The following is a 27,588-nucleotide window of genomic DNA, read 5'->3' on the forward strand; positions in this document are numbered from 1 at the left end:
GCCCAAGGACTTGGGCCATCTTCCACTGCTTTCCCAGGACATAGCAGAAAGTTGGAATCAGAAGAGGAGCAGCTGGGACTAGAACTTGTGCCCATATGGGATGCTGGTGCTTCAGGCCAGGGCTTTAACCTGCTGTGACACAGCACCGGCTCCAACATTTATTTTAGATGTGTAATTAGTATCACTTCTCATAGCAGCATTTTTAAAATTTGAAGATGTGTGCCAGTGATTTACTTACAGTATTAAATATATGGTTAATATATATGAGCTTATTGAAGAGTATTTATATTTGTTTATGAAAATTCCAGTGGAATTTACTTATGATTGCATTTTCATTCTCCATCAACTATTCACTTCTCACATTGTCATGTCAAGCAGCCATGCACAAATAAGAGCTCTATATACCTCATTGTAGTAAAACATCCCACCCCAACACAATCCAACACTGCTGTGTTTTTCATGTTGATATGTTGATATGTTTATGTTTTCAGAACTTTTTTCATCAAACCATTTCCCTGTAAATCCTTCCAATTCTGTGTGACAACCAAGATTTATTTCTATTTAAAGTAATATTGAAAATGAAGACATGGCATGTTTAGTGCCTTCAACATTGCTTTTAAGAACTGCTAACTTATCTTTAGCACAACACCTGTAATAAATTCAAATCACGGCCGGCGCCGCGGCTCACTTGGCTAATCCTCCGCCTTGCAGCGCCAGCACACCAGGTTCTAGTCCCGGTCGGGGCACCGATCCTGTCCCGGTTTCCCCTCTTCCAGGCCAGCTCTCTGCTGTGGCCAGGGAGTGCAGTGCAGGATGGCCCAAGTGCTTGGGTCCTGCACCCCATGGGAGACCAGGATAAGCAACTGGCTCCTGCCATCGGATCAGCGCGGTGCACCGGCAGCAGCGCACCTACCGCGGCAGCCATCGGAGGGTGAACCAATGGCAAAAGGAAGACCTTTCTCTCTGTCTCTCTCTCACTGTCCACTCTGCCTGTCAAAAAAAAAAAATAAATAAAATAAAATAAATTCAAATCACACCTTAATATAAAACAGCACAGCATCTGAACAATCAAAATCTGAAATCAACACATAATATTGTCAAACTATAAGCTGTAGCTAATATGCTTCCATATTTATATTCTACATAAAAACATACCATAAAACTCAGGATGACTTTAAGGAATTCTTTCTTTAAAATACAGTAAGCAAATATGAAAGCCTGAAAATTATTTCAAAATTACTCTTCTTACAGTTGGCATTAAGATGCAGCAGGTTAAGTGCCACTTGGGACACCACCACCCTACATCACAGTGCTGGTTTGAATCCTAGTCCTCTGCATTTCCAACCCAGCTTCCTGCTAATGCACCTGGACAGGCAGAGGATATGGACCAGGTACTCGGCCACTGATAACCCATGTGTGAATCCTGAATGAAGTTCCAGGCTCCTTGATTCACTGTGGCCCAGTGCTGGCTATTGCACTCATTTTGGAAGCTAACCAGAAGATGAAAGACCTTTCTGTCTCCCCTTTCTAACACTCTGCCTTTCTGGTAGATGGATAGATCTATTTAAAAATATTTTTAAAAAATGCTTCTCTTAGGAAGCAGTAATTTTCAAAATTATTTGAAACAAATAGATTTGGTACAATGTTGCAAAAATAAAATAAAACATATTAATGAAAACTCAGATTCATAATTGCCATCTATTTACAAGAAAATAGAAAATCAGTCTGTGAAAGTCCAAACTTTACTCTCAATAAAAATGTAGATGCATGCTTAACTCACTTTTAGATTATAACTAAAGCAAAATCTTAGAGAAAGAAAAATCTCCCAAAAGTTTAAAGTTTAAATGGTTCTACAAATCTTAGCAGTCCTCATAAATAGCTCAGAAACAACCCCTAAGAAAAGGAGAGGCTGATGAGAGATAGCATATTAGGCTTCTCATGTCAGCAAGTTTTTCCTGTTCCTATATTGGCATTCAAGTATAGTTTCACTTGAAAAAATAAAATGGCTATTTACTAGTCAAATCATCAGATTTTCATGTTTAGAATTATTGCACAAAATAGTATCTACCAAGGGCCCTCGAAAGTTCTTTATACAAAGATGATTGATTGAGATTGATTCCTTCAAAGCTTTTATTTTATAGACTATTTTGCAGAAAGTGAATATTCTGAAGTATAAACTATATGCATATTAATATAACTGCAACACATTCCAAAGTCAAATATGTTTTTATACTCATCTTTTTTATTAAACTTTTATTTAATGAATATAAATTTCCAAAGTACAGCCCATGGGTTACAATGGCTTCCCCCTCCCAAAACTTCCCTCCCACCCGCAACCCTCCCCTTTCCCGCTCCCTCTCCCCTTCCAATCACATCATGATTCATTTTCAATTCTCTTTATATACAGATCAGTTTAGTATATATTAGGTAACGATTTCAACAGTTTGCCCCCATATAGCAACACAAAGTGAAAAAAAAATACTGTTGGAGTACTAGTTATAGCATTAAATAAGAGTGTACAGCACATTAAAGACAGAGATCCTACATAATTTTTTTATATTAATTAATTTTCTATGCCATTTCCAATTTAACACCAGGTTTTTTTTTCATTTCCAATTATCTTTATATACAGAAGATCGATTCAGTATATAATTAGTAAAGATCTCATCAGTTTGTACCCACGCAGAAACACAAAGTGTAAAAATACTGTTTCAGTACTAGTTATAGCATCACTGCACATTAGACAACACATTAAGGACAGATCTCACATCTATTGAATGTAATCCCTCACCTTGGTTTCTATACATTAGCAAATATAACATTCTAATTCTTTATGTCTAGTTCCATCTGTTAGAATTATCAGTGCATTCAATAAGTTTATGATAAAACAGTAGGTGGAGCTTCATGAGTGCATTCAATTTTTAGATTTACTTATTTATTTTGAAAGGCAGAGTTAAAGAGATCAGGAGAGACACAGAGAATAATCTTCTGTCTGCTGGTTCACTTCCCAGATGATCATAACTGCCATCGTTGGACCAGGCCAAAGCCAGGAGCTGGAGCCTCATCCAGCTATCCTGCATGAGAGGCAGAGAATCAAACACTTGGGCCATCTTCACTGCTTTTCCCACACTGTTATCAGGGAGCTGGATCAGAGGTGAAGCACCCGGGACAGAAAGCAGTGTCTATGTGGGATGGTGAAATCACAGGCAGCAGCTTTACCTGCTATGTCACAATGCTGGCCCCAAGTATATGCAGTTTCTTTCTATTTAAAAAATATTCATTCTTTAGCATGCCATTTTGAGACTTGATTTTTTAAAGATTTATTTATTAATTTGAGAGGCTGAGTTACAGAGAGAAGGCAAGAGAGACAGAGATCTTCCATCTATTGATTCACTCCCCAAAGGCTATGATGGCAAGAACTAGGCCAATCTGAAGCCAGGAGCCAAGAATTTCTTCTGGGTCTCCAATGTGGGTGCTGGGGTCCAAGCACTTGTGCCATCCTCCATTGACTTTCCGTGCCTTGGACCAGAGAGCTGGATTGGAAGAGGAGCAGCCAAGACATGAGCCACTGCCCATATGGGATGCTGCTATCACAGGTGAAGGTTTAATCTACTATGCCATGGTGCCAGAACCATGTATTGAATTTCTAAAATTTCAAACTTACAGTACTTGATAAGCCTCAGAAAATATTATTACATTTTACTTTATCATCAAAAGCTAGATATGTTTGCTTTTCTAGTCAGAGTATTTGATTTTATCAGTGTTACTAATGTACAACATATTTTAAGGTATAATTTAAATATATTTTCAAATGTATTTACCTGCCCATGAATAACTGCATAACTGTCAAACTACAATTTTCACCTTATTTCCAAATGTTATAAATTTTTAATGGAGTACTTTGATGAACTGGAAGATACCATGCTGAATTTAAATGAGCATGTGGTATAAAATCAGAGAAATCATGATATTTCTCATCATTATTGCAACTGATAGTATAATATTCAACTCATCAAATTTGATAATTTTCTGTCTGTAAGTGGGATAATTGGTTCTGAGTTGAGGTTTGGGCTTGTACTAATGAATATAAATGTGTGGAATGGATATCATTTCAGGCTCAAGAGTTCAGATGGCATGAGAACTTCTAAGCATACTTATAAGGTTTGATTTTCCAACTGTGTTAACATTTTCCAACTGTAATTGTTTCTCTCTAGTTAAGTTAATAGTTATGCTCCATCAAAATTTGTGAAATACTGAAATTCTATGTGACCTTGACAGGAATAAGAATGCTGGGAGCTATGTAACTTCACAAAAATTATTTTTACTATAAATATATTTGAAATATGCAGCCCTATGCATGTATTGTCTATTTGAAATGGTTTTATTCTGTGTGTGTGTATCTCACTAACTAAAGTTAGTTTTAAAGATAACAGGGCATTATTTTTGCTTTGTTCTCTATCATCTACACATTAAAGTAATGGTGAAGAAAGTCAGTATTACTGTTCAGACACTGCTTTATTTGTCTTCAGAGAAGTTATCAAAGTGCTCTGGAGATTTCCCTCTATTTAAGAAAGGTAAAACAATTTATAAACTATTATCTTTATGAAAACTGAAGTGTTCTCTCTATCCAACTTTTTGCTGATTTTAAGTTTTATGTATATCATTATACTGCTGGTATCACAGAGAAAACACTTTCAATAACCAATCTAATTTGGCTAATCTCTATAAAAGTGATGCAAATATTTTACAAGATTATTTCTGAAGCAAAAGAAGAGTGAACATGTAAGCAAATGGGTATGCAATTTTCTCTCTTGCATAAGACTGCTTGGATTCCATGAGCTGCCTCATACTAGTTCCAGTAAAAGGGCAGTGCTCAGACACCAGGCTCAACGTACTCTGACAAAGCTGTCAGGATAATAAGTAATTTTCCCCTGAATAAGCTCAACAGTTAGTTCAATATAATTTTTTAACTGGGCAGGTGAATGCCACTTTGATGCCTGTATGTCATATTAGATTGTATGCTTTGAATTCCAGCTCCTTTGCTTTCTCTCACACTCCATGCTAATGTGCACTCAGGGAAGGAGCAGGTGATGACTCACGTACCTGTATCTTTGCCATATACCTGGAAAGGTGGAATGAGAAGGCCATGCCGAGATGGCTGCTGGCAAGTGAGCGTCAGTTACTCAGGAATGGCTTCAGAATCCACCTCACAAAGGAGCCTGCCTGGAAACAGGCAGTGATTGGTTAGGGCATAAACTTCCCCTTGACCAGATTGGCTGCCTTGTCTATATAAGCTGCTGCACCAACTGAAATGAGTCTGCAAGCTGCTCACCTCTAACCTGCTTTCTCCTGACTCCCAGCATCTGCGTCATGACTCCGTGCCCCTTGTCCCCACCATGCTTTTCCTCTCAAAATGAGTCCACAGCAACAATGGAAGACTAAGGCAGAGTTTCAAGTTTTTTACTTCAGTCTCGTTCATCTCAGGCTGTTTGAATATTTGAGGTAGTGAACCAGCTGAAAGATCTGTCGCTCTACTGTCTGTGGCTTAAAAATACAGTGAAAAACAGTTTATTTGAAAAAAAATCAAAAACTTCCTTTGAAAAACAAATAAAAATGAAAAACACTTTATTTGGAAAACAAATGGAAATTAAAAACAAAATAAAAATTCTGGATTGTGCAGTAAAATCTAAGGTATTTAAAAAAAAACAGCAAAACCCTCAAGACCAGAAATCATAAATAATGGGATAAAGTGGTTATAGTGATGTTTTCAGCTAACTTGAATTAGAAGGAAATAACAGCTGCTAAAAAGATGATCTGAAAATTTGAGTGTGGTGAGAACCATAGGTAATAAATTAAGAATGTGGCATCACACAAGTAATAGAATATACATGTGTCTACAAAATAATTTTTCTAAGAATAGGATTAAAAACATAGAAAAAGTACATGTAGGAAAAGAAGTGTAGATTTAAGGTTTATTTTAGGTCTTTGCTTGCGTACACACCTATTTGTGAATGTGAATCATATACAGGCCTAATATAAGACTACTGTAACCATACCATCTGCTACCAATATAATATTTTCTTTATTCTCAATACTTTAGAAATTCTCAATGTAGCTAGCCAAGTTCCTGTGCATCATTGATTTATAATCTTAGTATTTATGGTGTTTGACAATAAATTTTTGAGACAATTTTGTATTAGTACCAGAGTGGAGAGTCTAGAATAGCGTGAGAGTAGGGAGATTCTTAAAGTAGTCTTTTTCTTTTGAGTTTTATCTAATTTGACTTTCAAAAAATAAATTTTAGGCAAGTAATTCTCTTGATTCATATCAGTCTCTAGTTAAATATCTTCATTGTCCCAAATTAAAGAAATAAAAGTTTAGATTATATTCACATGAAACGTTGGCTAATAGATTTTTATAATGCCCTTCAAAAAGCTTACAGACATCATTTTTCCTCATGTGGAAAATGAAATATATGAAAACGAAGGATAATTATGTATGTGTGGATTATTTATTATCAGAAACCACAGAAGTTTATTATCTGAAGTTTATTATCTGAAATCACAATAAGCAGAGTTGTCCTCATTTGGACTGTTTTGTCTTGTCTTTCTTTCCCTTTTAGTGTGTTAAATCAATGTGCCTCTTTTGTAGACTTCCATGTCTTCTCTTGTCAAATGAGGGCTTCTTTACATTGGCACTTTCCTACATAGGTTTTCAGATGTTTAAGTGTACATTAAGGTCGTTTTGGGGATCTGTGTGTTTGGGTCAGAATTTGAAAGAAGTTAATTAGTGTAGGGCATGTAACTAAAATGTTAGCATCCCAGCACTGCAGCTCACTAGGCTAATCCTCCGCCATGCGGCGCTGGCACACCGGGTTCTAGTCCCGGTCGGGGCGCTGGATTCTGTCCTGGTTGCCCCTCTTCCAGGCCAGCTCTCTGCTGTGGCCAGGGAGTGCAGTGCAGGATGGCCCAAGTGCTTGGGCCCTGCACCCCATGGCAGACCAGGAGAAGCACCTGGCTTCTGCCATCGGATCAGTGCGGTGTGCCGGCCACAGCGTGCCAGCCGTGGCGGCCATTGGAGGGTGAACCAATGGCAAAAGGAAGATCTTTCTCTCTGTCTCTCTCACTGTCCACTCTGCCTGTCAAAAAATAAATAAAATAAAATAAAATAAAATAAATTATAATGTTAGCATCGACATTGGTAGTATTGCTAAGTATTGTCTTTGAGTCTTATTGTTCCTCATTTTATTCTTGTTGGCTTTGGCTGCTTTGAAAATTTACAGGATGAAACTATAGATTATTGCAACTGAAGGTTTAGGTATTGTTTATTTCATCATAAATCGTATGTGTGTCAGCAGTACTGGTATTTATGTTGCTTTTTGTTTAAGTACAACCAAATTTCACATAAAAGAGACAACTGGCAATAAATGCATATCAGCATAGGCAGCAATACAAAAAGTGAAGTTTGGCACCCTGAGTTTATTGGTAATCACTAACAAATATTTGTGAGAAAAAGTAATATCAACATCTTCAATTTCCAACCAATGAGGTCTCTGATTTAAAAGTCCTTTGGGACCTGGCACAGAACCACAGCAGGTAAAACTGCCACTGTGGTGCTGGAATCGCATATGTGTGCTGGTGTGAGTCCCGAAAGCTCCATTTCTCATCCAGCTCCCTGCTAATGTGCCTGGGAAAGCAGTGGAGGATGGCTCAATTATTTGGGACCCTGCAGCCTTATGGGTTAACTGGAAGAAATTCCTGGCTCCTGGTTTCAGACAGCCCAGCTCTGGCCACTGTGGTCATTTAGGGAGTGAACTAGTGGATGAAAGATCTCTATCTCTCCCTCTCCATTTGTAACTCTGCCTTTCAAATAAATAAATAGATCTTTAAAAATAAAAAAATCCAAACTTTAACAAAACTGCAGATGTGATATTTTATTTCATTTAATCATAATGTACAACCTTAGAACAGTAGGTTAAGGCTCACTTTGAATACTAGGTCATACAAAAACAACATGGGATTCATAGGAGATTGCTTAGCATACACACACAAGGGAATATTGAGATTGTGGACAATGGGATTAAAAGACATGTACTTTGTGCAAAAATATTTAAATCCATGCATAAATTTTATAGTATGTATTTTCTATTAATTTTTAACTCATATCATCCCATATCCCATAATGAAAACACAGTATTCCTTTTTTCTGTATGAGAACATTCTATGAGCATCAGTTATATGATTTCATGAATTTTTTAAAATTTATTTGGCAGATAGAGTTAGTAAGAGAGAGAGAGACAGAGAGAAAGGTCCTCCTTCCATTGGTTCACTCCCCAAATGGCCACTATAGCTGGCGCTGTGCCAATCGGAAGCCAGGAGCCAGGTGCTTCCTCCTGGTCTCCCATGTGGGTGCAGGGGTCCATGTATTTGGGCCATCCTCCCTCCCTTCCCAGGCCACAGCAGAGAGCTTGACTGAAAGAGGAGCAACCAGGACTAGAACCCAGCGCCCATATGGGATGCCGACAACACAAGGCGGAGGATTAACCAAGTGAGCCATGGCGCCGGCTCCATGAATATTTATTTTTGTCCAGCAGTGTATTTCTACCAAATTCAATGAAGAATGATTACTTCACTTTTTCCACATGTCAGACATGTCAAAGGAACAGAGCAGGGTAAATGACTGGATCTGTTTTTCAGCCAATTTCTATCATTTAGTCTTGCACATTCATTTTATAATTTCATTGCCTTACCAGAAACAAAGGCCAGTTGTCCAAAATCCCACCCCATTGTCATCTTTTTTTCTGGATTCTGTTAAGTTGTCCTTTTACATTTTAATCTATATTCTGAAAATCCTTCAGAAACACAATTTTAAAGCAAAACTATTATGAGTTCAAGTTAAACAGACTTGATTGGAAGACAATGTGTATGCTACTGAGAGGGTACCTTCCAGGCCAGCGTTCTGGCATAGTGGATGAAGCCACCCTCTGCAGTACTGGCATTCCATGTGGGCACTGGTTCAAGTCTTGGCTGCTCCACTTCTGATCCTCCTGTTTGCTGTGGTCTGGGAAAGCAGTGGAGGATAGCCCAGGTCCTTGGTCCCCTGCACCTGTGTGGGAGACCTGGAGGAAACTCCTGGCTCCTGGCTTTGTGTTGGTGCAGCTCTGGCCATTGCAGCCAACAGGGGAGTAAACCTGCGGATAGAAGACCTCTCTCTGCCTCACCTTCACCCTCTGTGTAACTCTTTCAAATTAAAAAAAAATGAATCTTCTTAAAAAATGCAGGACACCCTAATACTGTGTGGAACATAATCAAACTAAAATTTATGTTGTTTATTGAAATTCAAATTTAGCTAAGACTGCCATCTTTCTTTTTAAATCTGACCACTTTATTCAAATGACATATGAAAGCTTATCACATTAACTAATGAAATGATGATAAACTGCTGCCTATACTGTATCATTATGGTTATCCCCCCCTTATAACATAAAATAAGGAAACTCCTATATATGTCAAGTAAGTTGAATCACATTTTGAAAACTCTAACCAATGAGTCAGAGAAAGATTTCACAATCAAAATTTCTGGTCCAAACTTACTGGCATACTCGAAACTTCTAAAGAAAAAAAAATGTTTCCCAGACTTATTCAAAGAGGAAATAAGCAAAAAAATATTTTGAAATTTCTTTTGTGAAAATAATATTACATCAATTATGAGGCAAGTGGACCAGGATTTGAAATAATTTTTTAAAAGCACCCCTTTCATAAACAGAGATACAAATATTCTAAACAAAGTATTATTGTGATAAATAAAATCATGTATGAAAACATAATAGATACATTGCAAGCAAGAGATAATAAAAAACAAGATTTATTAAGATTACAAAACAAGGCTGGTGCTGCGGCTCACTTGGCTAATCCTCAGCCTGTGGCACTGGCACCCCAGGTTCTAGTCCCAGTTGGGGCACTGGGTTCTGTCCCAGTTGCTCCTCTTCCAGTCCAGCTCTCTACTGTGGCCTGGGAAGACAGTGGAGGATGGCCCAAGTGTTTGGGCCCTGCCCCTGCATGGGAGACCAGGAGGAAGCACCTGGCTCCTGGCTTCAAATTGGCACAGCACACCGGCCATAGCAGACATTTTGGGGGGTGAACCACCAGAAGGAGGACCTTTCTCTCTGTCTCTCTCTCTCACTGTCTAACTCTGCCTTTAAAAATAAAAGATTACAAAACAAGTCATGCAAGCAGGTAAAAAATACAAAAGGAAATCACAAGATCAGTTAGATTACATGTTGAAAAACATTTAATAAAATTCGGCATCTAGTGAAAAAATACTTGCTATCAGTAAAAATAAACAAAAAGTGACTTCCTCAATCTGATGAACAAAAGGAACCTACAACAAACAACACAGCTAATACAGGATCACTGACAGCTTTCTTCCCTGGAAGTAAGCATGGATCAGGATGCTGCCACTATTTATCTTCAACTTCCTACTGGAGGGTTGTCAGGCAAATAAAATGGCAAAAAGTAAATCAAAGGTGTAAAGATAATTTCTAAGAAATAAAATTGTCTCATGGGATGACACATAGAGATAATTCATAAAATCTAATAAAATACAAATAAGAAACAACTTAAGGAGATTACTGGAAAGATTTCCATTAATTACTAATTACCAACAAGAGATAAATAGAAAATAGTATTAAAGGAAAAGAAACAGAGTAGAAAACAAATACCTACAAGAGAGATAAAAGAAAAAAAGGATTAATTATGTAATAATTATAAAGATTCTTAAAATAAATATTAAAAACATCACAAATGAAACCACAGAGAATATGAAGGAAAGGAAAAGGTCCAGAAGCAAATAAATAGCCATTATTCTCTAACTCACCTTAAGCAGGTTATTGCACCCTCCAAGTAGGATTCTCTCAGGAAGATCCATGGGGAAACGAGGAGTCCCAGGAGGAGGCAGGATCTTGCTGGTGAAAGGACACAGCCCTAAAGGAGGACCATAGCACCAGAATCCAGGTTACACCTCTCTACACATCTTGAGTGGCCTGAAGTTGCATCTCTGCTATGGAGGATGCTGATTTGTTCTATCTTTTGTGTCATCCATGCTGACTGCTGTGCAAGCTGTCCAGTCAGGCCCAGTGGTGTAAACACTAGGTAATCTTGCAGGATTTTGACACCATAGTAGTCCAGTTCCACCTCTGGAGGGGTCCAAGGAGACATTCCACTGCTGGGAAACTCTGAAGTATGAAAACATCCACTGTGCTCTGACCATTCACTGCAGGACAACACCCATTTCTGATTCCTAGAAATGGTGTGTGGGGTCAGGAGTCCAGAGTAGGGGAAGGTGGACCTGGTGAGTATGCAGACAGGACACGGGGCTCCCAGAGGTCATCTCTGCAATCTGTGGGTTCCATCCCATGGCTGGCACAGTGTTTCCCTGGGTTCCCTCTGGCCCTCAAGTTGGGGCCTGGACTGGCACCCGGAACCCCTTGAGTCCTGGCCCTTACCTGCTCTCAGAGACTTCTGGGCCCCAGAGCCATCTGTGTGATTGCAGCCCTGTGTCTCTCCGATTGTGCAGTGGGGACTGGAGTGGTCACCAGGGAGAGGTCGGGCTGTGTGTATGGAGTTCCTGCAGGGCAGGAGCTGTCATTTATGGGTCTTCAGTTCCTCTATTCCCAGAGTTTCTTGAGCTCTTTATAGATTCTGCAAATTAATCTTTTATCAGTTTCATAGTTTGCCTATATTTTCTCCCATTCTTTCAGTTTCCTTTTCACTTTGCTGAGTGTTACTTTTGCAGTGCAAAAGCTTCTCAATTTGAAGTAATCCCATTTGCCAATTTTGGCTTTGACTACCTGTGCATCTGGGGACTTTTCCAAGAGGTATTTCCCTATGCCAATGTCCTGCATAGTTTCTCCAATATTCTCTAGTAATTTGAAGGTATCCAGCTGTAGATTTGTGTCTTTGATCCATTTTAAGTGGATTTTTGTGTAAGATGTAAGGGAGGGGTCATATTTCATACTTCTGCGTGTGGAGATCCAGTTTTTCCAGCATCATTTGTTAAAGAGACTGTGCTGGCTCCAGAGTAGCTCTTTTGCCAAAAATTAGTTGGTTGTAGATGCATGGATTGGTTTCTGGAGTTTCTATTCTGTCCCATTGGTCTACACATCTATTTTTGTCAGTACCAGGCTGTTTTGATTATAATTACCCTGTAATATATCTTAAAATCTGGTAGTGTGATGTGTACAGCTTTGTTTTTGATGTATAAGATTGATTTAGGTATTTAGGGTCTCTTGTGTTTCTATGAGTTTTAGCATCCTTTTTCTCTAGATCTAGGAAGAATGCCATTGGTATTTTGATTGGGATCACATTGAATCTGTAAATTGCTTTTGGTAGCATGGACATCTTGGTGATATTAATGCTTCCAGTCCCTGAACGTAAGTATTTCTGTGAGACTGTCAAGAAAACTTGAGAAAAGTTCCACTTTATTGCACACAAATTAATCAGTCTTTAAAGGGATCATACAAATCCATTTTTTTGCATTGACATTGAATAAATAATGAAAGATTTTCTCTGAGGCTTCTAGTAAAAAATTTAAAAATATATTGATTTTATTATTTGACGTCTTTAATTTTCCATTCAAATGTTGTTTTTCGCCACTAAAACTAGGATTTTTTTCTTTTTACTTGTTAAGCTTGTTCCTTGAATCATTATGCCTTTTTACTCTAGTGTAAATTTAAAATGTTATCTCAGAAGCTGAAAAAAAAACAAAGATAGAAGAATAGGGTGAAGCAGAAGGAGGATGAGTTTATAATTGTGTTCTTAGAATTGTATCTATAATCCATATTGAATCTGTTAAACACTAATTAAAATTAAAATTAAAAATACCAATTTGACTAATATTTAAAATAAAATGAAAAACACTGTAGATATCACCAAATTTTTATTATCATTCTTATTTATGAGATTTGGAAGAAATCCTATTTTCTCACCTTAAAATATCCCAATATATTAGAATTCAGTATTAAATTACTCTGTTGAGAAGTCTAGTTTAATATACTTCATTAGGTGGTAACACCATGGGCACTGAAAAACAAAGTCTTTATCATTTTTGATAAAACAGAGCCTTTAAAACATCATCACTGAAAACATTAAGAGACCTAAAATACAGCATTCTTAAAACCCAAGTGACTTACTCCCATTCAAGGTTTTCAAATATGCAGGGATAGTTCTTACGCCAAGCAAATAACCAAATAATTTTTAAACATATATAGGTAATAACTTATATAACTTATTTTGGCAAATAGATGAGGCTATTTGTTATACATTTCAAGTAGTAAACATACTAGAAAAATGTCAACTTATATTTTGGCTATGCTATTGCAGAAAAATGTTAGCCATCTCTTTTATAAGGTCTAAAGATTAAATTGTGCATCCTACAGATTCCTTCATAATAGAATTAGTTTCCTACCTTGAAGAGAATAGAGAAATGAAAGAACAAGTTGGGCTTAGAATAGAGAAATGAGGGAGCAAGTCCTAGATCGCTTGCTGACAATAGCAATATCACATGAATACTTAGCAAACCGTTTCAACCATTAGATAACAACTTCAGGAAACATTTACCAGAAGGTCCAATGCCTTCTATAAATTTTAAGAATCATGTATTTGAAAACACCTCTTAAATATCTAACATGGTGTAGTTTGTTTAGCCAGTAAACTTAAGCACAACCATCTAAAATGTTTTTAGTTTCTTTCTACCAACAAGTCTAAAACATATGATACACAGATTCAGGTCCCACAAATTAAAATGTATCTTTGATTGATTTTAGCAGCTTAAATTTATGGACAATCTTATCTATAAGCCATTTAAAATAAAACTCTTAATAAAATTTCCCCATGTGGACATACAATATGTACACACATATAATATAGCATAATAGACCAATATATCAATTTTAATAATAGCTTTTAAAATCTTTAAATCTTTTTGTAGATTGCCAATTGATTTGAATTGCTTTTTCTTTTTAGTAACCTCAGTTAACCATACTTTCTCTCAGTTGGTACTGTTAATACATTATTGGCTTCATCTGTTTACAGAGCCATCCCAAAGTACTGAATACAATAAAAGTGGCTGGAAAAAGTCCATAGGAACCTATAGGAGGACAGCTAAACACAGAACCAACAACGCTTTAGTTTTATGAGCAGCAAATCATATATAACTGTGGATGACAAAAGACTTTAAGTCGCCATGTTTAAAATTATAAACTCATCAACCAACAAGAGGCACTTGCTTACTTCACAGTATTTTTGAAAGCACCTGTAGGATTTTACAAGTATTTAACCCTTTAAGCCTCTGGGGCTTTCTCATTAAGATAACTATCATGTCTTGTAACACAAGATCATTAGACTTTTTAATTCTCAAACATTTGTATTAATAGCATTTTCCATTATAGAAACTTAAAGTCTGGTACCACATCACATCTTGACAGTACTTCTAATATACTCCAAATAGACTGATTAGTTGGTGTCTCTATAAGATGAGAGACATAGGTCCTTCGATTTTTTCAGTTGGGCCCAAACTGGAAAAACCAAAGTCCAGGATTTACTGGAAATTTTAGAGACCAGATTGTTTGAAACTTTGATTTTTTGAATGCCTGTCAAGAATGCCAAGAAGGCTCAAAATCCAAAATATCTGGTTGAAATAATATTTCTTAAAATCATGACATAACATAGACCAAATTTGATCATTGTTACAAGGTGATTATTCAAATTTTTGAAAAAAGCACATATTTAAATAACCCATAGCTCTTAATAAAAATTCAGCTGTTTTTGAACAAATACTCAAATAATAATCTCACAGCTAGATTCACTTCGCCATAAGCAAAGTATACAGTAAGTAGAAAAAACCTCCCTTTCAGACCAAAGGGAAAGAAAGTTTTAAAGTGAGAATATAATTTTCCTCATGGGCATTGTCTACCTTAGAAAAACTACTACAGAAGATGCCTGTGACTATAGACTTGTAGTTCAGGCCACCGAAGATTAGAGATGGGACTTGGGCACTCCCTTGACTTGCATCCTCTGGTCTGCTTGAACACAAACCAGGAGGAAAAGAAAGCTCGGCATCAGAAACAATGGGTGGCAGGCCTATTAATGGCTGATCTGTACAGTGATCTGCCCTCAAGGAGACCCAACAGGCCAGTCCACTGCAGTGGCTTTCAATGTGGTAAGCATGGGCTTCAGCAGAAGTCAGCTTGTGAAGAGCCCTGGCAGCTCTGCCAAGAGTTGGATCACTGGAAATGGACCTGCCCTGGAGTCGAAGGATGCCCAGGTCAGAGCCACAGATCTTATTGGCTCTAAGCTGAAAAGCCCTTCACTCAGCCCAACTTCCAAAGTGACCACTGCAGCTGAGGGGATGGTCAAATAGGGTTAGCAACATTGCAGGCAGAACTGTAAATTTCTTGTTAGAGATGCCACCTGCCTTTCCCTGGCCAGCTCTCCTCCCAGGCCAGCCAAGTAATGAAAGTCAACAGAGTGCCTTCCCCTAGGAGGTTCACACCTCCCTTAGGATATACCCCATGTGAAGAGATAGATAGGTCTGGGCCTCTGAATTTACAAGGCCTAAAGTCCACCAGATTATTATCAAGCCCCTTCTATCAGGTTCTATTTGCCTCTAAATCAGAAAACTTAATTGTAGCTTAGACAGCACCTTTCTTAGCTCCTCTAATAATGACTCTGTCCTTTGTTCTAGGCCCTGTCTAGTGCACTTGGGCCTCATTCCTTTGTAATCATAACCTCTACTCTACCACCAATGGCTCTACTCCCAACATGTGTGTACTGATGGTCCTCTTCCCCACTTAATGCTGTATAATTGTTCAAACCTGGTAAATGCCACTCTTAGGATCATTGGTTACTATCCTCACTCTGTCTTTTATGACCTTGTCTAAATATGATCAGAGTCGGCAAACTTGGAAGGCTTCCATAGCCTTGGCAACTCATGACGACAGCCTAGGGTGGTTACTGGCGCCATAAACTAGAGTGTCAATTTGTTGGGTCAACAACAGGAGCCACTGTGCACTTGCTCCTCATGTGGGATCTCTGTCCTTAATGTGCTGTACATTGTGATTTAATGCTATAACTAGTACTCAAACAGTATGTTTCACTTTGTGTTTCTATGTGGGCGCAAACTGTTGAAATCTTTATACTAAATTGATCTTCTGTATATAAAGAGAATTGAAAATGAATCTTGATGCAAATGGAAGGGGAGAGGGAGCGGGAGGGGGGGGTTGCGGGTGGGAGGGAAGTTATGGGGGGGGGAAGCCATTGTAATCCATAAGCTGTACACTGGAAATTTATATTCATTAAATAAAAGTTAAAAAAAAAGAAAAATGTTAACTTATAAGTATACAAAGAAGTTTTTGACTGTAACAAAATAACAATTACTGATTTTCCAATCTTAATTTTCCACAAATTTTATCCTTTAACTCCAGAGTAAGCACTATAATGACAGAACAGTGGCTGACGTATTGAGATACCTAATTTTATGTAGTGTTATCACTGCTACAATTTACCTATGTGATCTTGAACAACCTATTTTACTTCTCTGGATCTTAGCAATTAGGATCCTCATGTGAAAAATGAAGTTTGTATAAGGTAGGTTGTATTCAAGATAGACTTCAGGTATCTCTCATGTAAGGAACAAAGCTTCTGTGAAAGCATTCTCAGTTGAGAACACACTCTTCCTGCCATGGGGTGCAGCAGCAGGAGCTGATTAGAGATAAGGAACTGATTAGAAACAGTAAATGACCTTTTATAAAGAACATTGAGTTCTCACAGAACTTTGGCTCCCACTAGGACATTAAGCTATTTTCTCAGGCTTGCTTATCCAGTAAACCAAGACAGGGAGAACCCCAATGATGTCTTCACAATCATATTCTGAGGATTATCAAGTAATGTTACAAGTAATGTTAGAATATGCACATATACTATACAAATAGCTGATGTAACCTTTTCAATGGAGGAAGCACACTGGGGCTGCACAGGGAGCATTCCAGCAGTGCTCCTCAGAGGCAAAGTTTCTTTGTCCTGTCTCTCCTTTCACTTGCAACACACTCACAGCACCTGGCACCCAAAGAGGGACCCTTGGCAAGATGTGCAAAGAACAAATCATCATGCCCAGCAAGGGTTACAGATTTGTCACTTCATCTCAAGATCCTGGAACTCTCTGTCCCCAGCACAACAGAAAGATAAGATTGAACCACATTATCTCCTTAACAAAGACCTTGACCAGAAGTCAGGCAGCCAGGACTTGAACTGGTGCCCACATGGGGTACCGACCCAACACTGCAGTTGGTGGCTTTACCTGCTATACACAGTGCCAGCCCTGCAAAATTCTTATACAGTGGACATATTGGATAGAATGGGAGAAAGATATGAGATGGTGCCATGGGATTCAAAAACTCTGGTTAAATTAATCTTGGTTACTCCAGAGCAGGACACTGTTTGGGAATATAGAGATTTGGCTTTCATACAACCATTGATAATTTACATAACGATGTCCCTATTAATTTGGAACAGTTGCTAGGAGAGGGAGCCTTTTCAGATCTTGGTCAGCAGAGTTGATTATTTTTGAAGGGAGGCTTATGTGCACATTTCTAATATTGCATTAGAAGCTTGGAAAAAGATTGCTGATGTTAAAGATCCTTCTACTTCCTTTTCTGTAATTTGCCAGGGACTTACTGAAGGTGATATGTCCTTTGTGGATAGCCTAGAGAAAGCTGTTGGGCAGCATTAGATCATCAAGAAGCAGCAAAAGCATTACTAAAACAAATGTCTTGGGGGCCGGTGTTGTGGCTCACTTGGTTTAATCCTCCGCCTGAGGCACAGGCATCCTATATGGGCACCGGGTTCTAGTCCTGGTTGCTCCTCTTCCAGTCTAGCTCTCTGCTATGGCCTAGGAGGGCAGTGGAGGATGGCCCAAGTGTTTGGGCCCATGCACCCACATGGGAGACCAGGAAGTAGCACCTGGCTCCTGGCTTTGGATCGGCACAGCGCCAGCCATAGTGGCCATTTGAGGAGTGAATCAATGGAAGGAAGACCTTTTTCTCTGTCTCTCTCTATCACTGTCTATAACTCTACCTCTCAAAAAAAAGTCATGAAAATTCAAATCAAGGCTGCAAAAATATATTAAACACAGTCCACACTAAGCCTGAAACTACCACAGCAGAAATGACCAAATTGTGTCAAACTTAGGGACTGAAACTTATAAAAATAACTTACTGGCTTCTGCCCTTAAAGCTCCTGATAAAAAATGCTTTGGCTGTGGGAAACAAGGTCATCTTTTTCTTTTTAAAGACTTATTTTATTTATTTGAAAGACAGAGTTACAGAGAGAGATGAAGATAGAAAGAGAGGTCTGGTTCACTCCCCAGATGGCTGCAACAGTAGGAGCTGCACCGGGCCACAGCAGAGAGCTGGACTGAAAGAGGAGCAACTGTGATAGAACCCAGTGCCCCAACCGGGACTAGAACTCAGTGTGCTGGCACTGCAGGTGGAGGATTAGCCTAATGAGCCATGGGTCCAGCCCTCTAGCAATATATTTTATATTGAAACTTAGATTTTGTACTTTGAAGAGTGAACTGGAGGATTGGAGATCTCTGTTTCTTTTTCAAATAAAGAGTAAAAAAATTCTCAGCATTTAGTTGTCATAATCTTATTTTCATATATAATATACTTTAATACAGAATGCTAATTCTTTAAACAGGCTACTTTTATCCAATATTAGTTTTTAAAATATTAAAATATTATTTTGCATAAATTTGTACTATGTTTTTATAAATGTATTCTTCACATATTTTCGAAATATTTTATTTATTTGAAAAACAGAGAGAGACACAATGAGATCTTCCATTGACTGATTCACTCCCTAAATTACTGTAACAGCTGGGGTTGGACAAGGCCAAAGCTCAGACCCTGGATCTTCATCCAGGTCTCCCATGTGGGTTAACAGGACCCAAGCACTTGGGCTGTCTTCCTCTGTCTTCCCAAGTCACATTATAAGGAAGCTGGATGGGAGTGGAGCAATTGAGACTCAAATAACCATTCTGAAGTAGAATGCCCATGTCACAGGTCAGAATATGGCTTAATTCACTGTATCACAATGCCAGCCTCCTCTTCATATGCTTTTTTTTTTACTTATTTTACACATAAGATTTAGACAGTGAAAGGGAGAGAGACAGAGAGAAATGTCTTCCTTCCATTGCTTCAACCCCCAAATGGCCACTACAGCCAGTGCTGCACCGATCCGAAGCCAGGAGCCACGTGCTTCTTCCCAGTCTCCCATGCGGCTGCATGGGCCCAAGCACTTGGGCCATCCTCTACTGCCCTCCTGGGCTACAGCAGAGAGTTGGACTGGAAGAAAAGAAACCGGGACTATAACCCATATGGGATGCCAGCACTGCAGGTGGAGGATTAACCAAGTGAACCATGGTACTGGCCCTCATATCCTTTTAATGTTTAATGATTAACATTTTGAATGCATAGAATCTTTTATGCATTGTAGTGTTTTTTTCATTTTCTTTCTCCAAATGTTATTTATTTTGCTTTTTTTAAATGATACCTAAGATGTAGTATTGTGATGCCTCCAGCTTTGTTTTTATTGTTTAGATTGCTTTGGCTATTTAGGGTCTCTTGTGTTTCTATATATTTAAGACATATTGCAGGGCAGTAATAATCAAAACATCCTGGTACTGGCACAAAAACAGACATGTAGACCAATGGCACAGAATAGAAACTCCAGGAATCAATCTACACATCTACAACCAACTTATCTGTGACAAAAGAGTTAAAAATCAATCCCTGGGGCCAGGACTGTCTCTTCAACAAATGGTGCTAGGAAAACTGGGTTTCCTCATGCAGAAGTAAGAAACAAAATTCCTACCGTACACCTTACACAAAATTCCACTGAAAATGGATAATAAATAAATAAATAAATAAATAAAAATGGATCACAGATATAAATCTATGACCTGATACCATCAAATTACTAGAAAACATTGGAGAAACTCTACAAGAAATTAATATAAGGAAATACTTGGAAAAGATGTCAGAAGCAAAGGCAATCAAAGCCAAAATTGAAAAATGAGAGTACATCAAACTGAGAAGCTTTTGTACTACAAAAGTGAAAATACTTCACTCAGCAAAGTGAAGAGGCAACTGACAGAATGGGAATAAATATTTACAAACTATGCAACTGATATAGGATTAATATCCAGAGTATATGACGAACTCAAGTAATCTAACAATAACAAATCAAATAATTCAAGTTAAGAAATGGGCAAAGGCTCTGAACAGGCATTTTTCAAGAGAAGAAATTCAAGTGGCCAATAGGCACATGGAAAAATTCTCAGGTCACTAGCCATCAGGGAAATGCAAGCCAAAACCATAATGAGGTTTACTTCACCCAAGTTAGAATGGCTTTAACACAGAAATCAACAAACTACAGATGCTGGCAAGGATGTGGGGAAAAAGGTACCCTAATTCATGGTTGATGGGAATGCAACTGGTACAGCCACTGTAGAAGACAGTATGGAGATGCCTCAGAAATCTGAATATAGTCCCACCATTTGACCCAGCCATCCTACTCCTGGGAATTTACTCATAGGAAATGAACTCAGCATATGAATGAGTGATCTATACATCCATGTATATTGCAGCTCAATTCACAGAAGCTAAGATATGAAATCAACCCATATATCCATCAACTAAAGACTGGATGAAGAAATTATTGTATAATAATAATTGTATAATAATAATGAAATACTACGCAGTAGTAAAAAAGATGAAATGCTGTCTTTTTGCTATAAAATGGATGCAACTGGAAGCAATTATACTTAGTGTAATAAGTCAGTCCCAAAAACCAAATACTATATGTATTTGTCTCTGATCTGTGGTGACTAATTGAGTACTTAAAAGGTAATTTGTAGGAATTAAATCGACATGCAGTGATTTTGAACAGCCTTATCTTTACTATTGAGGAACAGTGCTTTTTTGCTTCATAATATTTGTTGAACTTTTACTTAATGTAAAGTTAATCTTATAAGTATAAAGTTAACTGAAAATGGGTCTTTTAAAAAATAAAAATTGTAATAGGGGAGGGAGGTGGAAGAAGGGTGAGAGTACAGATGGGAGGGAAGGTGAGGTGCAGAACATCACTATGCTCCTAAATTTGTATATAAAAAATTAAGATTTTTTTCTTAAATAAAATTTTAAAAAGTAAAGAGTAAAGAAAATAAATTATCATACATGTAAACATTTAAAATGATATTTAAGTGACTGAAGACATGCTTAAATTCCTTTTGTGGCTATGAAAACCTTTCATATATAATTATTTAAGTAGAAATTGACTGTATAATCTAGATCAATGTTCATTGTATGTTTATTTTAGTCATATGAAATATCTGAGAGTCTTGTTGAAACCAGATCTGATTTATTAGTTTTATTTTTTTTAATTCTTAAATGTTTCTTTTTTTATTTTTGACATGCAGAGTGGACAGTGAGAGAGAGAGAGACAGAGAGAAAATTCTTCCTTTACTGTTGGTTCACACTCCAATGGCTGCTGCAGCCAGCACACCATGCTGATCCGAAGCCGGGAGCCAGGTGCTTCCCCTGGTCTCCCATGCGGGTGCAAGGCCCAAGCACTTGGGCCATCCTCCACTGTACTCCCGGGCCACAACAGAGAGCCGGACTGGAAGAGAGGCAACCGGGACAGAATCTGGCACCCTGACCAGGGCTAGAACCTGGTGTGCTAGCACCGCAAGGCAGAGGATTAGCCTATTGAGCCGTAGCACTGGCCCTTTAAATTGTTCTTTATTTATAAACTTGATGCAAGTTTACAAGATTTACTGTACATTGCTAAATAAATATGCAGTGAAAAATAAAACTCCAAAAAGCAAAGCACGCCAAATGTGTAGCTGTCAATCTGCTAGCCATCCAGATATTAAAGAATAATTTATTCAAGATTTAGCATTAGGTATAAGGAACTGTAATGCTTTAAAGAACTCTGCCTTGTCACTTGTTACCTGAGCAATGGGTAATCCAGCCTTTCTATGAATGTAAGTGAGTGAACAAGAATGCCAGGAAATCTTTATCTACTGTCCTCTTAGAAATAAATAGAAATGCAATTAAACACCTGTAATAATACAGAAGTGTCAAGTCTCTTGGATATGGTTTACGAAATCAAAAACTGAATCTTAGGCAAACACATAAGAAACACTTTTGAACTTTGTAACTGGTTTGTGAAGAAAACTGTGCTTCTGGGTTTCTTTTTAAAAGTGCTTAGTCATTAGAATTTACTTTTAAGTCAAACCTGGGTGCATTAAAAAAATCTATTTCAAAACAAACATGACTTATTTGGGTAAGTCAATAAAATGGTGAGCACATTGATTTGAGTCAGGTCTTGTAAAGGAATTAATCTATGCATAATTCTTGTTAGTTTTTTTATGTTAAAGACATCATTACGACTTAAAGCAATGTCCAAATTAGGTATCTTTTTATACTTAACGCTGTAGCTTTTGCTCATATCTCCACACCAATCATTTTTAAGTTTATTAGTTTACAAATGATTACAACATCCCATTAATAAAGTGGAAATGTAAAATGACTATATTTTAAATAACTTCAAACTCTTTACTGTGGCTCTTCTTCATAAGAAATATGAAACCAACAAGAAGCAGATTCAGCCCAGTAAGACTGCTGCCCCAGTGGAAGTGACCACCTACAGCCTAAACTGGTGTAGCCTTGCTTTCTTGGCCTAAAAGGTACATCACCATGTGATTAAGAGTAGACCTTCAGCCAACAGTTCAATCATCACATAGCCACTAATATTTGTTGATGATTTAATTAGATATCTTGTCATTATTTTGGCAGTATCACAAAATGGTTTTAGACTTGACAAAACTATTTGGTTTAGAGGACCTAAAAATTTCTAAACCAATACTGAACATTGATTAATCAATTATTGGCTCTAAATATAGCAACATATTGCAAATTCTCTTAACCCGGGGGCTCAAAATAAGAAAGTTCCCATAAAGTCACAACTGTTCAGTAACCTGGTGCTAATCTGATTAAAATATTTCACTTTTCAAGAAAAAGAGATGATAAGGAGTGGCCAGTATGTGTAATATAGGAAAGGCCCCTCTGCTAAGTCCAGGATACCTAAAATGAGCAAAATCAGAAGGCTGTAACTTATACTAGATGTCAGCTGACAGATTATCCACTAAAATATCTATTAGCTAATGTCTTCAGTACTGCTGTTATGGGGCACTCAAAGCTGTGTCTGCATGTTGGAAAGATTTTCTTTAAAGCAACATTGATCCACACATGTGACAGTCAACATATTCAGCCATCTTCCTTTGGAGGGGTGTACCAGCCATTTTTCTCATGTGTCTGTACAATGGAATTATAGTATTGTTGGGCTCTTGCTAGATTATATTGACTCTTATTTGCTCCAAACTGCACTCTAGCTTTGCCTTTGACTAACGTGGCATTTATTTGCCTGACGATTGATTCTACTGAGTAGGCACTGCTCCAGCCCTGTTTTGTGAGAAGTTCCACACACAATGCTCCTCCACCCAACACATACCCTCCTGAGAGGACAGGCAACACCACTCGAACAAATGGAGGAGCAAACAGAAAGCTATCCTTAAAAGAGAAGCTAAGCAAACTATATTCTATGTCTTCTTTTTCTTTTAAGATCTGGAGATCGCTGTGCAAAGGAGAATCAGGGTCAACCTTCTACAGTTTAACATGGCAGTCATAGAAGCTGTCATTTATGAATTCCACTGGACAAATCCCTGTCTTGTAACTCTGTGATCTGTGTATGTCCCTGAGCTCTTTCACAAGTCTGTCTGAAGCTTGCACTGACCCAGACACCACAGCATTTAAATGGTCTTGGCTTTGAGTCTTCCTAATCTTCTCTAATATTGCCAAGTTTTCTTTTTCAATTCCTTCATCCTCTGACTTTCTCCCACTAACAAGCTCTTCTTCCTTCATCTCATAGTGATCTAAGTCTTCTATGTCTTCGGCCCTCTCTTCCTCCTCCTCCTCCTCCTCCTCCTCCTCCTCCTCCTCCTCCTCCTCCTCCTCCTCCGAAGTGAATTCTCTGTGGTCCCATTCTGACCCGTGGGGAGTGGTTGATCCAGCATCTCAACATGCAGGTGCTTAGGAAGGTTATATAATCTGGGGAGTTCACATATCAACCACTTCAATTGCTGAGGAAGAAAATTGTTCTTAGAATCTGCTTGACGCTCGAGAACTGAGGTCAGATTTGGGTCATTGGCATCCACAAGCCATATTGGTGAAGAAGAGGGGCGAGACCCCGCAGTGCTGCAGTGCAGCGTGAGCAGCGGTGGCACCAGGAACGGGCAGTGCAGCTCCTCCAGCTTCCCGCTGACGATGTGGAATCGCCCGTGGTTCTCATCGAAGACGACGCCAGGAACTTCAGCTTGGCCTTCAGCCCTGACACGGCCATCCTCCCTCATCTCTGGCGGGAGGGGTGCGGAAGGGGAGCTGGGCCGAGCCCCGGTCATGGTCACGGCCGCGACCTCCCCGTGGGCCACCCCAGCCCTGCTCTTGTGGCTCCGCCTCTCCCCGCCTCTGGGACCCGCGTCAGAGCGCAGCAGGAAAATGTCTTATTAGTTTCAAATGAACATAAATTTCTGCAGGTCTAACAAGCGCCAGTGTGATGCTGGATCTGCAATTTCATGGAGCCATTCTTTGTGTAGCTGTGATTCTAGGGCACAGTGTGTCGCTTTTAAATTGTAACTTAAAAATAGGCTCCTAATGTGCTTTCTCTCCTTTTATTCACTCTTTGAATAATTGAATTTCCAGAGAGTATTTCTCAATTTTCATTTAATGTGAGTTTTATTTGTATGATTTGGGGGAGTTAAGGTTTCTGTTTCCATTTATTATTTAATTTTTGTAAATCTTGCCATAGCAAGTGTGACTTCTTTAAAGCCTGGTCACTGATTTTGCAAATAGAAATGCAGAGAAACTCCCTGTATTAACCCTAAAGGCTTCCATAGCCTTGGCAACTCATGACTAGAGCCTAGGGAGATTACTGACGCCATAAACAAGAGTGTCAAATTGTTAAATCAACAACAGGAGTCACTGTGTACTTACGTCTCATGTGGGATCTGTCCTTAAAGTGTTGCCCAATGTGAAGTAATGCTATAACTAGTACTGAAACAGTATTTTTACACTTTGTGTTTTTGTGTGGGTGCAAACTGATGAAATCTTTACTTAGTATATACTGAATCGAACTTCTGTATATAAACATAATTGAAAATTAAAAAAAACTTGGTTTTAAATTGGAAATTGCATAGAAAATTAATCAATTTTTTTAAAATATCATGTAGGATTTCTGTCCTTAATGTGCTGTACATTGTGATTTAATGCTATAACTAGTACTCCAACAGTATTTTTCACTTTGTGTTGCTACGTGGGGGCAAACTGTTGAAATCTTTACTTAATATATACTAAACTGATCTTCTGTATATAAAGAGAATTAAAAATGAATCTTGATGTGAATGGAAGGGGAGAGAGAGCAGGAAAGGGGAGGGTTGCGGGTGGGAGGGAAGTTATGGGGGGGAAGCCATTGTAATCCATCAGCTGTACTTTGGAAATTTATATTCATTAAATAAAACTTTAAAAAAAGCACAAAAATAATTTCAAGCCAACCAGGCTTTTTTGATATATTATGTCCCAGATATGCCTGCTTCAAAGAAATGTTCATTTTATTTCTAAAACACATTTAACTGCCTTCTGTATTTTATCTGGCAAGCAAACTTTAATTTATAGTGTAGATTAAATGTAGTGAGTTATAAAAATATGAATATTCTCATGTTGAACAATAATTCATTTAAACCTACAAATACAGATTTTTAAAATTGGGTTTATATTCTCCAAATCTTTATTTTTTTGTTTATTTAATATAGGTAACATACTTGGATAATTGAAATCTTTTATATCTTATGTGTGAATTTTCAATTACAAAATATTTTGCTTCATTCATTTTTCATTTGCTGTGTTTTTATTCAATATTTCCCTTATTTTTGCTAAAATACCATGGTGCTTTGTTAAAGACTTTAAATTTCAGTATTTTCCATCTAATATTTGACCTAAGATGCCTCTGTTCCTTCTGTTTGAGAATAGTACATTTTTGCCTGATGAGCCGTGATAAAATACTCTGATATATCCAAATCCATGGTTTCTAATGTTTATCACATCAGCATTTTTAAGTGTACATCAGTTTTGGTTCATTTTAAATTTTATTGTTGTTATTGAAGGGTGGTGGCTCCCACACCAATGAAGCTTTAACTGGGTCCCTAGGATGCCCAATTCTCCAGGAGGTTCACTTTGTACTTCGATTTCCACTTGTCTCTCCTCTGGAAGCACTTGAAATGATCTCCAGGGGTGTGCCCTCAGGCTGCATTGTGCACAGTGAGTCAGACAGCTCAGAGCTTAGTTCCATATTGGTTTCCCAGGCTGATACTGGAGCTGCCCGAGCCTGAGAAAGTTGTGATCCCCAACTTGCTGCCTTAGCTTTCCTCTGCTTCCGCTACAGCCAGGTCCTTCAGCCTCTGCACCCCTGGCCTTGATCCTAAGATACCTGAAAAGCTCCTGGCACCAGATCCCTGTGTTGAACACTGCATCTTGCTGTCCCCACCATGTGGACTGGCCTTTTCCCTTGGCCCTTGCTGCTCTAGCTGATTTTCTGCAGCAGCCCAGGGCCAGGTCTTGGTTACTGTAATCAGTGCCCCTCTCCTTGGCCAAACAATTCCATCCATCCTGGGCCTCCAGAAACACTGAGACAGTTCTTGGATCCCTGATGACTGTTGGCTGAAATCAGGAACCAGAGTCTATAAATGAGCTCAGGCATCCTGGTTGACCCCTCAAGTGGCAGCAGTGGCCAGAGCTGAGCCAATCAGAATCCAGGAGCCAGGAGCTTCTTCCATTTCTCCCACATAGATGCAGGGGCCCAAGCACTTGAGCCACCATCTGCTGCTTGCCCAGGCCATAAACAGAGAGCTGTATGAGAAGAGGAGCAGCCAGGCCATGCACTTGCACCCTTGTGGGATACTGGTTCTGCAAGTGGATGCTTAGTCTGCTATGCCATAGCACTAGCTCCCGATGTTACATTAAAAATTTATGTGTGTATTGTAGAAAGATTTAATCATGCTAATTACCAAATTATCTTTGGTTATGGTAAAAAGTCTATTCTTTTAGCAATTTTAGATACACAATGCATTATTAATTGTGGCAAATAAGTGGTTTCATAGATTACTATAACATATCCTCCTGACTAACTGAAAATTTGTACCTTTTGGTCAACGTTTTCCTTTCCCCATCCTGCCTCATACCCTAGCCTCTGGAAACCACCTTTCTACTCTCTGTTTCTGTGACATTTTTTTAATTCCATATATACATAAGATAATACAGTATTTGTCTTTGTCTATTCAGCTTATTTCACAATATAATGTACTGTAATTTCACCCATGTTTCTGCAAATTGTTGAATTATTTTCTTTATTAAAGCTAACT

The 27,588-nt window shown here is 38.3% G+C and overlaps 2 pseudogenes; both read right to left on the reverse strand.

Moving 5' to 3' along the window:
• Positions 1-27,588, reverse strand: part of LOC133747049 (adenomatous polyposis coli protein 2-like) — an 834,579-nt pseudogene that overhangs the window by 42,417 nt on the left and 764,574 nt on the right.
• Positions 23,204-24,518, reverse strand: LOC133747336 (ubiquitin-conjugating enzyme E2 Q2-like; annotated as a pseudogene).

This window comes from Lepus europaeus, chromosome 18 (genome assembly GCF_033115175.1).
Source record: "Lepus europaeus isolate LE1 chromosome 18, mLepTim1.pri, whole genome shotgun sequence".
NCBI lineage: Eukaryota > Metazoa > Chordata > Mammalia > Lagomorpha > Leporidae > Lepus > Lepus europaeus.